A 12,668-nucleotide genomic window follows, 5' to 3' on the forward strand; every position below is an offset into this window, starting at 1 on the left:
CTCACCCCTGTTAGAATGGCTATTATTAAAAATAAAACAAAACAAAAAACAAGCAAAAACAAGTGCTGTCAAGGATGTGGAGAAAAGGAAACCCTTGTGCACTCTTGGTGGGTGAATAAATTGGTGCAGCCACTGTGGAAAACAGTGTGGAGGTTCCTCAAAAGGTTAAAAATAGGACTACCATATGGTCCAGCAATTCCATTTCTGGGTATATATCCGAAGGAAACTAAGTCACTATTTTGAAGAGATACCTGTACCACTATGTTCATCGTAACATTATTTATAATAGCCAAGACATGAAAACAACCTAAGTGTCCATCCAGGGGTGAATGGATAAAGAAAATGAGATATATAAATATCTCAGCTATAAAAAGATGGAAATCCTGCCATTTGAGACAGCATGGATGGCCCTTGAGGACATTAAGCCAAGGGAAATAAGTCAGTCAGAGAAAGACAAATATACTATATGATCTCACGTATATGTGGAATCTAAAAAAAACAAACTCACAGAAACAGAGAACAGATTGGTGGTTGCCAGAGGCGGGGTGGGGGAAACGGGTGAAGGTGGGCTGAAGCTGCAGACTTCCAGCTGCAAGATAAATACATTCTGGGGACATACCGCACAGCGTGGAGACTAGAGCTAACGATTCCGTATTGTCTACTTGAAAGTTGCTAAGAGGTAAATCTTAAAAGTTCTCAGCATAAGAAAAATAAATTGTAACTATGTGAGGGGATGGATGCTGACTGAACTTATTGTGGTAATGATATCAATGTACATCAAATAATTATGTGGTACACTTTAGACAATGTTATATGTCAATAAAATCTCAATAAAACCAGGAGGGAAGGAATCCTAGGTGATTCTGATACATAGTCAGATGCTCCCTGTGTTGTTCTTTTTTCAGCCTAAGAACTGCATGGGAAGACAGTTTGAATGAAGTCCAGAAAAAGTCCTATCCACTACTTTTCTAACCAAAGTGCCCCCTCTGTGCTCTGCAGGGCAAAAATCTGTGCGCTGCAGTCCGCTGCACCCAGAATTTCCCTAAACCAACTCCAACCCCCGCCGCTGGCTCTCTGCTCGCCACCCAAACAGAGCAACCTGGAAGGAAGGTTCTTCATTAGGGTAAGGATAATCCATGAACATATGCACACACACTCACATGCACACACTCACATGCACACATATGCACACACATGCATATACACATTCGTATACATATTACATGAACATGACTATGAGCTGATCTATTGAGCAATTAAATGCTTTTATTCATGCAAGACTTTGCCAGAGTGAACTCGCTGAGCCTGCAGATGAACGCATCGAGTCAGAAACAAAGGGAAAGCATTGGGATCAACCCAAGAGATAAATTACACATTGGATCAGTGGCTCTTCCTCTCACTCTGCCATGGAGGCATTATTAGCTGTCAGGACATGCCCAGTGGCTGGCAGCACCCCCACACACAACATCCACAAAACCCCTCCCTGGTCAGGCATGAAGCAGAGGTGACCTTGACACGTCTCACTCCCAAGCCTTTAGCTGTAAGACTCGTGACTGCACTCAGGAGCCTGAGCTTTGGGCAGGGAAAACGAACTTTCCCGTTGGCTCTCGAACATGGTACCAGCTGGCGAGCCCACAGAACTTCTGCCAGTTCACTCACACAGTGTTCTGCGCCATTCCCCAGTCCCTGCTGCTCCTCCCGCCCCCTCCTCAGCCCAGCCTCAGGTCACGACAGAACGGGAATGACCATGAAACTGACCTGCCGTGGAAGGAGGACCTGGCAGAAGGCAGGAGTGTGTCACCCCCCAGAGCAGACAGGTCGGGATGAGGCAGGGCTGATAAATGACCCAGGGGCAGGTCTGATGGAAGACGCGTCCCAGGAAGATTAAGTCTACCAGTGCTCATTGAGACTGGCCAAAGGGCAGGTGCTGTGCTAGCTACTGAGCTTACAGAGCTGAGACCATGGCTCTGGTCCTCAAAGATGACACCTTCTAGTAGAAGATACAGACAGGTAACCAACCAAGGGGACACAAGGCAGAGGCACAGGTACAAATGCACACAGCATGGGGAAAGTACCTCCCCGAGAGGAGAGGAGGAAGGAGATGGCATGAAAACCCTGCCCTGTGGAGGGAGCAGCGAGGAGTCCGGGGCTGGAGCGCGCGGAGCGTGGAGAGCTGCAGTGGACACGAAGGAAAAGCAGAAGTCAGAGCTGGAGTCCAGAGAGGGACGCCGTGGAGGCGCAAACCAGGGCAGGGCCCACGGGGGGGGGGGGGGGTGCTGTGGTAGAAAATAAAGGCCCTGGTAACTGGTGACTCAGTGACTATGGGGGTGGGAAGGAAGAGGTGAGTGTTGGGTAGTTCAGAGGATTCAAACGGGGCTGAGGACTGACGTGGATCCTTAGACCTAAGACCCATTACCAGGGTGTGCGGACAGGGCTGGCAGGCCAGGGCAGGTGTCCTGGGAACAAAGGCAGGGAAGAAGGGGAAGTGATGGGAGGTAGTGTTCAGATAAAACATTCAGAGTTTATTTCAGAGCTACAGGAACCTCAAGGCGCCCGGGGGGGCCGTGGGAGTAGCCACACCGGAGAGGAGCAGGTGGGCAGAGCGGAGCGGGTAAGGGTCATCCCAGTGAATGCTGAGATCACTTGGAATGACCAAGGGAGGTGGAGTAGAGGAACAGCCTGGCAGTCGGGGACTAGAGTCCACGTCTCAGGGGAAGGCGGAGATGTGACCTGGAGGTCCATGGAGGAGGGCACGGAGGATGAGGAGAGGGTGGAATAGCCATCTGAGCATGTTCCTTCAGAAGGAGGGGTCTGGGACTGAGTCCCAGGTCAGTGACCTGAAGGCAGCAGTGACAGGGGAGGGAAGGGCATGTCTGCCCCCAGCTTCACCCAGATCGCCCCTCTTGGTGCATCTGGGATGGACCTGTGTCCCCAGCTCCATCACTCGGGAAGGAAGGGCCAGCCCACCTGGAGGCCAGTGCCCTGTGGTGCTGTGTGCAGAGCAGGCCCGGACCAGACGGTCCCTGACCTGGTCCTCTCCGGGAGTGCGTCCAAGGACGGCCCCGGCTCCCCATCGGCCTTCAGGGACTCTGGATGAGGACATCCCTTTGATTTTTCAGTCCGACCCCTCCATAGGGTTCAAGGTGCAGTACCTCACACAACCCTGTTCAGTGTCCGAGCACACAGCTGAGGGAGATTCTCCTTTGTCTGTGGCTCCCTTGTCACCTTTGGCATTTCCTCCACACAGGCAGCACACGTTTCATTCTCCCGGTTCTTCTCTTCAGGGTGTTCCGTCCAGTCCTATAGAACCAGCACAGGGAGGCCTCTGCTTGGCCAGGCGGGCACCCACACACCTCGTGCGGAGTTCCCAAAGCAAGACCGTGTCGTTCCCCCAGAAAGCGCCTGCGGCCTTCAGGGAACCGTCACCCTGTAACAGTAATAGAAATAAAACGAACGATGCCGCCGTCGAGCGAAGGGACCCAGGTCCCCAACGCAGTCATGGCGTTCCTCTGCTGTGCTAGTGAAGCAGCAGACGGGGGACACATCTGCGACTGCATCGGATGCTTTCTTGAAGCATCAACCCCTTTGTCTGTTTTCATATTCAGAACAGAACCATTTGCAAAAATGTCGTCAAAATAGTACGGTTTTGCGATGTGTTGCTGTCCTTGGAGCTGTGCTGTGAGCCCGAGAGGCAGAGGGACGTGGAGACCTGGGATCTGCTTCTTCTCTTCCTCGTTGTCAGTCCGGGGTTCTCGGCACGATGGGCCCAGCTGCCCTTTTCCAGGCCCTCGACTGCCCACGATGCCTCAGGAAGAACAGGTGATTTTTGGAGATCTGATACCAAGCAAACGCCATCAGTAATATTAATCTTACACCAAACTCTGAATCTGGGCCCCCGTTTGAGAGCCAAAGGCTCTGCGACACCTGGTGCCTTCCAGGTAGATCCGGCCTCGGGCTCCGGGCGGTGCTGACTGTGCAGACAAGGCCCCCCTGTGGTTTCTGGGACACTCGTGTGATCTGAACAGTGAGGCGGCGGGTGGAGGCCCTGGGCTCACGAGGCTGAACCTCTATTTTGTTCATAAAGTCACCTCCACGCCCAGGGGCGCTGCCCTTCCCAGCAGGGGGCGGCCGAGCCTCTCACTCCGGAGACCCAACGCTGTCGAGAATTTCTCCTGCCCAGCATGCTGCGCTCACAGCCAGTGAAATTCAGATCGGGGTGGCCGTTCTGAGAAAATACACTGAAGGACTGCAGTGTCATATGCTACGGGTGGTCGACTGTGCCTACATTTGGAACATTTGAGCAAAATCTCTCAGAGAAGAAAGAGTCCTCTCTGTTTACACGGGGCCTCACTGGCTCTCAGCCCCTCCCTCTGGCCTGTCCCCCACCCCTCCTACATGGACAGTTGGCCCCTCTTGACCTCTGAAAGCACACGCAGCTCCGTTTCTTAGCATGACAGGGCAATACCGAGATGTCCCCAGGAAACATCAAGAGGAGTGTACTTTGAAGAAATTTGGGGGGGGGCTGCCCATGTGTGTCAGCAAACGCACCGCGGGAGAAGCGTCTTCACACCACACCCCTGTCTGACTCGGACAGCGCAGCTCCAGCTCCTTGTGCCGTCACAAGCGGCGCCTGCCACTCACGGCCGAAAGGGGACTTAGGTCTTCCCGGTGTCCTTGGAAGGAGCCCAGCACAGCCCCCAAAGGAGAAAGTCACTTCCTCGTGTCACTGAGCTGCTATTGCTAGATCTGAGGGACTCAGAAAGCTCAGATTAGTGGCGAACTCACCCGGATCACCAGCCCCAGTAACAGACAGACGTTGTTTTCAAAACCCGAATCACATCTTGCTTTTAAGAGAGGAAGAAGTCAGTGCGTCCCCTTCGAGTGGGGCTGTATGAGTGGCCTGGGAATCGGCACAGGATAAAAGCCTCTTCTCCCTCCAGGGGCCAGAACTTGCCCCCGAAACGGCCCGGCCCTGCAGCAGACAGCTGAAATCCCCCGAGCCGGGTTCTGACTCATGCCTGCCTACCGCTCTCGTCAGCCCAGAACACACGCAGCAAATCTACCTGCTCCAGTCATCAGAACGTAATTCCCCTCCTTCGATAGACCCTCTGGTTACTAATTTGGGGAAGAAAATGGCCTTTGAAGTTTTCCTTGGCTTGGGAGGAGTTTATTATCTTCTGGGACACACCCACATTCCCCTCCTCCCATAGGACATGTCTCCCCTGACCATCCCCCAGGGACCCCTCTCCTAACCCTCGGATAAACCTCTCCTCTCACTTCCCAGCTTCCACGCACCACCTGACACCCCACTGACGTCATGGAATCCCGTCTGCTCCGCTTGGCTCCGTTCGTACCGCCTCTGCCTTAGCTGAGGTCCAGAGCTTGACCTTGACTATTGCAACAGCATCCCTCTCTTGGGTCAAAAGCCTTCAGCACTGTCAAAATATATCCGTTCTCTGCCTAAAACATCTCGACGGCTCCCCATTGCCATCGGCATTCACTCGGTTCGATTTCACAAACGCGTACTGGCACAAGGCAAAGGAGCAGTCTGCCCCCGAGAGAGTGTGCGGGAGTCGGCCAGTGGGCTGGGCACAAATGAGCACGGCTTTGTGGGGACAGCACCAAAGTGAAAGGAATTATAAAGCTGGGGGCCAGCGGCTGGAAGACACTATAGAAGACTGGCGACATGTGAGCTGAGGCTTAAGGCATTTGTCAGGTGGACACTGATGAAAAGGATGTTGAGGGACCTTTTAGGGAAAGGGGGTGACTTGGACAAAGACATAGAATTATGGAAGCTCCTGCGTGGTTCAGGGCCTCTGATTGTCTCAGGCCATCATTGTCACTTGCCACACGTGCCATCTTTAGCAGACCATCAAAATTAGGTCAGAGCACTACACCGGGTGGGAAGTCAGTCACCCAAATAACAGACGCAATTCAGAATGCAGCCCCCTTCCCACAGGGCAGGAAGAAGAGGAGGCATCAAGCCCTGATGCCCAGAGACACTAAAGAGAATCTACGGACCAGTCTTCACTGTCATCTCTCTTGGAAAGAGGCAGTCCCGCCGTCCTAGCATCATGATACCCAGTGACAATGACCAGCCCCACTGACGGAGCTGTGGGTGGAGACACACCCTCAGAATGGTGGCTACTCAGCACTAGCCGAGTGCTACAGGAAACCACCAATGTACAGTCAAGGGCATTGTGCCTGACCACAACATACTCACAGTCTTGGTGTGTGTGTGAGACCCACGCAGAGTGAGGGTGAGCACGGCCACAGACAGTGTAGTGCCCATCTGAGGGTCATAGCAGTAACTGAGCTTCTCAGCTGGTATAAGTCAGATCAGTATGGGCTGGAGTCATCAGGAATGGGTTCACGGAGCACATGGATGCGGTGTGAGCTGAACCACGGCAGCTGGGTGGGATTGGGGTAATGAGAAACAGGGTCAAAGAACAACCTGAGGGAACACTATCAGCCAAGGCAAGAGCCAGGACAACTAGCCCCTTAGAACTGGAAGACGTCTTGGTGCTCATCCATGCAAATTCTTAGCCACAAATAAACCTTCCTGTAGCAACCATCCAGGCTCTTAACTGGGTGCTGTCAGGGCCAGAGAAAGGAGCCGAGTGGAGGGACGGTGCGGCAGACACAGACCCCTCTCTGTGCTGCCTTTCCTGGTAGCGACTTCTTTCTCCAAGAAGCCAGCATCCTAAATCTTAAAACATCTTTTCTTGAGGCTCCGGGGACAACCCTTTCCCCTGACCCTGTATCTCAGCAAAAATGTCATCCCTACCCAGTGCGACAGATTTGCCCTGCAGAACAGAGCGATCGGCCTCCATCCTCGGCATCCATATTCATGGGAAGTGTTCATGCTCTGACCTGTAGCCTGTGTGGGATGTCAGCCTGGGAGCCCGAGCTGATGGTCCCCAGAAGTGCACTTCAGGAATTAGCCCACAGCCATCTGCCTCTCCTCCTAGTAACTCGGGCCCTGGGAGGAATAAACAGCTGTTGTCATTGCAGTCCCAGAGAAGCATGAAATCGGGCAAGGAGGGGGGGGTGGTACCTTCCAGAGCCAAGGCTGCTCCTGAGAGTGTTTGAAGGTTATTAGTGTGGCTATAATCAGGCCATTAGCCAAATGCAGGTGGAGAATGAAGTGGCTTTGAAATTGCTTTCCAGAGAAAGCAGAACCTGGCTTGGTATAATCTGTGCATATGATCTCTCTCAAGTAGCTCTTCAGCTTCCTACAGGACCAAGGGGCTAGGACTCGGATCTTCAGCTAACCACAGGCAGAACTAGCCACCTCCCTGGCCCTCAAAGGGCAGCAGGGCCTGCGAGCCAAAGCCCTGCCCTCCGCCTCTTCCCCCTGCCCTGTAGGGTCAAGTGCAAGCCAAGAGGCCCCTTCTCATCCTCTGAGCCAGGGTCCAGACACTCACTTGGCTCGTAAACACTTCTTTGCAGTTCCTAGGCAGGTGTCTCGTTGTGCATGCCAGTGTGGGCCAGTGCCCAGTGTGGCCGTCCTGTTCCCCTCAGGCTTCCCAAGGGACGCAACAGTCATGTGATTTCTGGGGGCAGATGAGAGAGGGGTCTTCAGAGTCCTCTGTAGGTGAACCTTCCTGTCCAGGCCCTTCCGAGCCACTTGGCCGATCCGGACCGTCTTCTTCAGCGGCTGCAGAAAGAAGAAGGAGTGTTCCCACCTGCTGCTCCTTGGGGTTCCTTGTCTTTGTTCATGGCACCCCCATCCAGCTGTTTCCCCAAGACTAAAGTTTGGGTCTTATCCCTTTGCTCAACCTCCTGCACATCCAATCAATTACAAATTCTATACCTATATCCCATCAGCCCAACACCCTCCGCCAGTTGTTTCCAGCCCCCACCACAGCAGCCTGCCCGGACCCTCCGCACGCAGCTCTGTCCCTCTCTGATCTGCTGTCCACACTGCAGCCAGAATCATCTCCTAGGAATTTCAGGTCGGATTCTCTAGCGCCTCTGATCAGTCCTTCCATAGCTCTCATTGTCCTTGGGATGACGTCCAAACTCCTCCTCTGACCCTGGCACCTCCATGAGTCTACACTGCGGCCAACTGAACCTGCCCACGGGCCCCCACAGTTCCACTTACCTCACTAGCAGTCTGCACACGCGGCTGCCTCTGCCCGAATGCTTCCCCATCGCTCCCTACTCCACTAAATTCTGTTTCTCCTTAGAGCGTGGCTCAGGTTTCCTCTCCAGGAGCCTTTTCCAATCCCTCTTCCCCCATGTCTGGGACGAGGGCCTCTTGTTGTGCACTTACTGCACGGATTATTCGCACATCTTCCTCTGCCGCCCGTCTGTGGGCTCCTGCGAGGCTAGGCTGTGGTGGAGTCGATCTGTATCCCCCATACCTATCACAGCACAGAACACCGGAAAAGCACTTCAAAGTGTCAGATGGTTGAATTCATGAAAGAACAAATAAAATAATAGATGAGGTTGCAAATCGCCTAAAGACCCAGTGGGGCACCAGCTCGGGGTGAGTGTAATTGGGGATAAGATGGCAGAATCACACATGCAGAACTAAGAAATGTTTCAAACAGAGTACTTCAGCTTCACCTCAGTCTCCTCTGCACATTTGGCTGGCGCGTTCCCCCTAGACCGACCTAATCAAACGTGGCGAATCTTGGTTCTGTGACTCTTATCACTGACCTAAGTAACGACATTTGGTAACCAGCATGGAGTTTAGCCTGACTCATGTTGGATGAACGTCTTGCCAATGATTCAGGGACTAGGAGCATATTCATAGCTTTCCTGCCATCTAGTTACCCTACCACGGGAACTTTGATGTGCCAGGATGTACTCTTCAACCCTGGATTGGGTAAAATAACCTTTGACACATTTGTCCACTCTCTTCAGAGTGGTTTTATGGGAGTGAGGGAAGAACTCAATCTTCCAGGCTGGTGTTTGCTGGTTCCGTGAACAAGTGAAGGGAGACCAACTGAATTACAACTGGACTCGCTGCGTGGAAACTGCTCCATCTGGCTCAGCCTTCTTCTTGGGTCAGTTTTCTATCAGTCCTCCTTGGTGCCCCAGGCCGCCCCAGGTCTCTTTCACAAGCTGGCAGATGCATTCGATGAAATGCTGGCAAAATGACATACAGATGGTCACCCATATGGTGCCAGTTTGGATCTGACTCCTGGAGAAAATTCTGGAAGCCCATTCAGCTATGAAGGACACCCACTGGCTTCCTGCATGAAGATCCAAAGCCGACTGCTCATGGGGACACAGGTGGGAAGCAGGTGCTTCACATAAATGGACCACCCTCTGCTACTCATCACGATCAAGCCAGTGGTGCAGGAGAAAACAAAATGAGAAAGAACTATCATCCAAGAGATGAAATGAACTAGTGGCCAAGAAGACAGGGATGAGGTCTGGAGTCCCATAACATAAATGGTCATACTCCAGGCAAGCTTTGCCTTGGCGCACACCAGAAACTTGGAGACAGAGTGTGTGAGGACTTCAGATTTCATTACAGTTGGTGCAATATTTGGGGATGTTCAATCTAATAAGGGGCCACAGAAGCCAAGGAACAGATGCATTCAGCCAGTTGTTCAACATTTATTGAACGCCCACCACATTCCAGGCATTTATTGAACACCTACCATGTGCCAGGCACAGTTCTGGGTACTGAGAATAGAATGGTTAACAACTCCCATAACACCCTCCTTTTAGAGACTTACATTCCAGTCGGGGGAAGACAGAGAGACAAACAAATAAGAAAGAGTCCGATAGTAATAAGCGCTATGTAGAGAAGTAAAATGGGCTGATGTTATAGAAAAGAACAGGGTGGCGATGGGAACTGGGGTGACTAAGGGAGTCCTCTCTGAAAAGCTGACATTTAAAGCTACAATCTGAATGACAAAGAGGAGCAAGCTAACCACACAGGCATTGAGGAAATAGCTAGAACAAAGGCCCAAGGGCCCAAGGTGACACAGACTGATTTTTAAAGATGGTGAAATAGTAGTATCCTGATAATGGGAGACTCTACAGAGAGTAAAACTCTAGCCAACAGTGAAGGGTTCCAGAAACTGATATAGTCATGGGTTGAAAGCATAACCACTTACAGCCAAGACAGTCTGGAGAAGGCAGGAATTAACAACAGCTAGCTCAACAATATTTCATTGGGATGTTCAAAATTCTAAGAGGGATTCACACCAGGAATAGACCTGGCATTGAATCATGAAGACAAGGAGAAAAGCCAGGTCTTGAGGAATTGGGTCAAGGCTAAAAATGAAGTGGGCAAATATAGGATAGGCTGGAGCTGAGGTATTTCTGGAGGATGAGGTTGAACCAAGCCCAGGGTTAGATTCTAGGTATGCAAGAATGAAGGCAAGAATAACCCAATGGAGCAGGAACTCAGAATGAAGTCAGGAGCTAGATATGAAGCCAAAGATGAAGAAACTCAAGGATCAGGGCATTTCCATTTCCAAGAAATTTTGGTATATGCTTCCTGTCAGGATAGAGGCCAATCCAAGACTTGAACTAACCCCAGAACACTAATGACTCCCAAATCTATACTTGCAGTCTACACATTCCTCTTGAACTTTAGTCCCAACTCTATGAAAGTCTCAGGAAGTTTAAGCTCACCTTTTCCAAAGCTGAACTAATGATCTCCCTCCTTTTTCTATATTCCACATGTCAGGACTGATGACACTATTTACACTGCTCACAAGCCAGAAGGTTGGACACCATCCAGTGCAGGTTTGAGTTTTTCATGAAATAGCATCTTAGATAAAGATTAGCATAAGGAGATGTATTGAAAAGTGCTCTTGGGAACACCTGTGGGAGGGAAGGGAGGAAAGCAGGTTTGGAAAAAAAGAAGACATTGAGCTGCAGTAAGGTCTTAACCAAGGTTTCAGCCAACCCTTCAGGGTGCTCTGAAGTCTGGAGGGTTCTCAGAATTGTCTGGAGGTGGGACAAGGGATCTGCGGTGTATCTTTTATACCCTAATGTTGACCAGTCATGGGACATCCAGGAAGAGGCAGTATGACCTTGGACAAGATATCTGTCTTCAACCAAAGGCAATTCTTCCAGCAGCTGGAGAAGTAAGTTCCTTAGTCTTAAGAGGGTCAGGGTGGCACATCAAAGCATCTACTTCTTCTCCCTTTTGCCTCATTCCCATCATCCTGTGAGAGATGAGACGTGACCTGGAGGTCAATCTTCTACACATTTCTCCCACCCATCCTCTTCTTTTTTTTTTTTATCCTCACCCGAGGACATTTTTCCTTTTTTTGTTCAGGTAGAGTGGGAGGGAGAGAGAGGAACAGAGAGAGAGAGAAACATCGATGTGAAAGGAACACATCGAGTGGTTGCCACCCGCACAACCGACCAGGGCCGGGGACAAACTGCAACCGAGGTACGCGCCCTTAGCGGGAACTGAACCCGGGTCTCTCAGGACCGCAGGCCGACGCTCTAACCGCTGAGCCAAACCGGCCAGGGCCCCATCCTCTTCTTTCCTTCCACCTTGACACCATTCAAGTCTAAAAACTTCCCACCTAGGCTAGGTTTTCAACCTGCTCTCCCTGGCCCTATCCACATGGCTGCCACAAGTCAGTTCTGTTTTTCTGAGACATCAATCTGAGCCTATTACTCTATTCTTTAAAACTCCTCAGCAGCTATCTTCAGAATAAAATCTGAATCTCTTCAGGATGAAATCTGAATTCAGATCACAGAATCCCAGATCCTTCCTGAACTAACCCCTGTTGAGGCCTCTGTCCTCATGTCTCCCCACTCCCACCCCTGGAGTCTATGCTTCAGCCTTTCTCCATGACTTAGTGTTTTCTAAGTGTTTCTTAGGACATGTGGTCCTCTGGCCAAGAAGGCCTTTCCAGCTCTACCCTCTCTGGCCCTCAGGATACATTGCAGGACTCACTCTGTCCTGAAACAATACACCCAACACAATCCTACTCCACCCCTGCCCCACGTCGTCTTGGTCTTCCCTCTATCCCAGTACTCACAGCTCTCTCACAGTGACCTAATGTTTCTCCCCCCTTCCCTGTAACTCAGCAACATCCTTAAGAATAGAAACTGTATCGTATTCTTTTTAATATCCCCAAATACTATCATAGTGCATGGCACATAATAGGCATTCAGTAAATAATTGATGACTGAATCAATTAGTCAACCAATGAGAATAAGTTAGTAATGTTATCTGACAATTAATACCAAAACACGATAGCGGTTCTCAACCTGTGGGTTGCGACCCCTTTGGAGGTCAAATGACCCTTTCAGAGGGGTCCTCTAAGACATAACAGTAGTAAAATTACAGTTATGAAGTAGCAACAAAAATAATTTTATAGTTGGGGGTCAGCACAACATGAGGAACTGTATTAAAGGGTCGCGGCATCAGGAAGGTTGAGAACCACTGCATGGAGTTCGTCTACCAGCAGGGATATAACAGCTGCAGGAATGGAGACACAGAATCCTCAGGCCAGGGCAAAGGCTCCCAGAGACTGTTAGAACTTCTGCAGCCACAACAGCCCTTTATCCCTGGATGTGCTTCCAACATACGCCGAGGGTCCGCCGCGTCTACGTGTTTCTGGTAAGCTAGAGGGCCTGTCCACTGTGGCTCACCTAACACACCAAGCCCCTTCTTACAGGCCTTGCTGCACTGGCGAGACTAAGACCTGAAAACCACATCAGTTCCCAGA

At 51.0% G+C, this 12,668-nt stretch overlaps 1 long non-coding RNA gene across 2 annotated transcripts; it reads right to left on the reverse strand.

Moving 5' to 3' along the window:
• Positions 1 to 6,240: 6,240 nt before the first annotated feature.
• LOC118618817 lies at positions 6,241 to 8,477 on the reverse strand. 2 transcript variants are annotated; one of them, XR_004957105.1, is made up of 4 exons: positions 8,108 to 8,477; positions 7,428 to 7,660; positions 6,874 to 6,982; positions 6,241 to 6,411 (listed from the first exon to the last, which is right to left on the reverse strand). It is a non-coding gene; the product is annotated as an uncharacterized LOC118618817 (long non-coding RNA). The 2 variants fall into 2 exon arrangements; XR_004957107.1 differs by having other exon boundaries at positions 8,279 to 8,476.
• Between the last annotated feature and the right edge of the window lie 4,191 nt (positions 8,478 to 12,668).

This window comes from Molossus molossus, unplaced genomic scaffold (assembly GCF_014108415.1).
Source record: "Molossus molossus isolate mMolMol1 unplaced genomic scaffold, mMolMol1.p scaffold_m16_p_1, whole genome shotgun sequence".
Taxonomy (NCBI): domain Eukaryota; kingdom Metazoa; phylum Chordata; class Mammalia; order Chiroptera; family Molossidae; genus Molossus; species Molossus molossus.